A 1,863-nucleotide genomic window follows, 5' to 3' on the forward strand; every position below is an offset into this window, starting at 1 on the left:
CAGCGCGCTAAACGAACGCACTGTCTGCACTGCACTGCACTGCGATACTAACGCCGCTAGCCGCCAGTGTCGAAAAAGTGAAAGTGACGTTTCTGATTATGACGTCATCATATATATATATATATATATATATCGGCGTTAGGAGGAGGAAGTATCTTAATAAAAAATTTTTACATTTGGACTTTGCGTCGCAATATCTCCGCTCGTAGGGCACGTAGCGGAATATTATAAGAGAAACCCCCCCCCCCCCTAATTGGACCCCAAGCTATCGATCAAGCCTACTTAGAACTTGATCCGTTCACTCGTTATCGAGATCTCAACATCTCGTATACTCGCAAACCGTCGCGTCGCGTAAAAGAGTCACGGTCGGTCTCGCTCCGCGTGTACTTGACGCGAGACACTACCGTGTCTCTTGAAAAAGCTGTTCGATTATCGCGTGATACGGTCCCGTGAAACTGCTGTGCCATTTTTTTATGTTATGTCATTTTTTCTCATTTTTTTAAATGCATTCGAGCACGTAAAACGCGATCATAAAAACCAAGAGATCGAGAAATAGGTCGACGATTTGCACGTGCGAGCACATCCGAGTATTATTTATTATATATATTTATCATAAGATTTTCTCATGTTTGATAGCGCGAGACACTCTACCGTGTCTCTTGACTTATAATTTTAAGATTATAATTAGAAAACTATATACATGTACTTTATTATTTTTTCTGGACTAGTTTTTTGTGAAATAAATACCTCGATAAATCTGTAATTTTTGTAAGTTATTTTTAATGTAACAATGGCGAAAGAATTTGATCCCACGCATTCTTGTCAAGTATAATAATATATATATATAATAAATAGTAACATAATTAATGATATACAAGAGCTTTTGTCGCGCATATCGAATTTCAATAATGGATATTATAACAAATACGTTTTACGTTCATTCGAAAACAAATTATGTGTACACATAATAAAAATTGTATGAATTAAAATTATGTGTATACACATAATAAAAATGCGGAATTATTTTTGTCAGACATAATTTTAATTCATCCAATTTTTATTATGTCAAGACATAATTTTAATTCATCCAATTTTTATTATGTCTAGACATAATTTTAATTCAGCGAATTTTTATTATGTCATGACATAATTTTAATTCTGCCGCTAGGGAATTTTTAAGTCGATTCTTATGAATCAAGCTTGAATTCGATGACGGGTTCCAGATAGTGCGCTCTATAGTTTTCGGTGTCCAGGTGTAATAATACGTTGAATTCGATGTCTAGGTGCCCCACGTTGCCGATGACGAAGTCCACATAGTGCGCTCCGTAGTTTTCGGTGTCTACGTGTATTAATACCTTGAATTCGATATCTACGTGTCCTACATTCAGATTTAAAGTTATTAATACACCTAGACACCAAAAACTACAAAACGCACTATGTGGACCTCGTCATCGGCAACCTGGGACACGTAGACATCAAATTCGAGGTATTATTACATCTAGACACCAAAAACTACGGAGCGCGCTATTTGGACCTCGTCATCAGCAACCTGGGACACCTAAACATCAATTTCAAGATATTAATACACGTAGACACCGACAACTATGGAGCGCACTATGTGGACCTCGTCATCGGCAACCTGGGACACCTAGACATCGAATTCAAGATATTAATACACGTAGACACCGAAAACTACGGAGCTCATTATCTAAACATTGTCATCGGCAGCCTGGGACACCTAGACATCGCATTCAACGTATTATTACACCTGGACACCGAAAACTACGAAGCGCACTATGTGGACCTCGTCATCGGCAACCTGGGACACCTAGACATCGAATTCAACGTACAATTACACCTGGA

General features: G+C 38.1%; 1 pseudogene; it reads right to left on the reverse strand.

Moving 5' to 3' along the window:
- The window catches only part of LOC112468492, a 2,224-nt pseudogene extending 1,757 nt beyond the window's left edge, over positions 1–467 (reverse strand).
- Between the last annotated feature and the right edge of the window lie 1,396 nt (positions 468–1,863).

This window comes from Temnothorax curvispinosus, unplaced genomic scaffold, assembly GCF_003070985.1.
Source record: "Temnothorax curvispinosus isolate PA1 unplaced genomic scaffold, ASM307098v1 QBEX01018543.1, whole genome shotgun sequence".
Taxonomy (NCBI): domain Eukaryota; kingdom Metazoa; phylum Arthropoda; class Insecta; order Hymenoptera; family Formicidae; genus Temnothorax; species Temnothorax curvispinosus.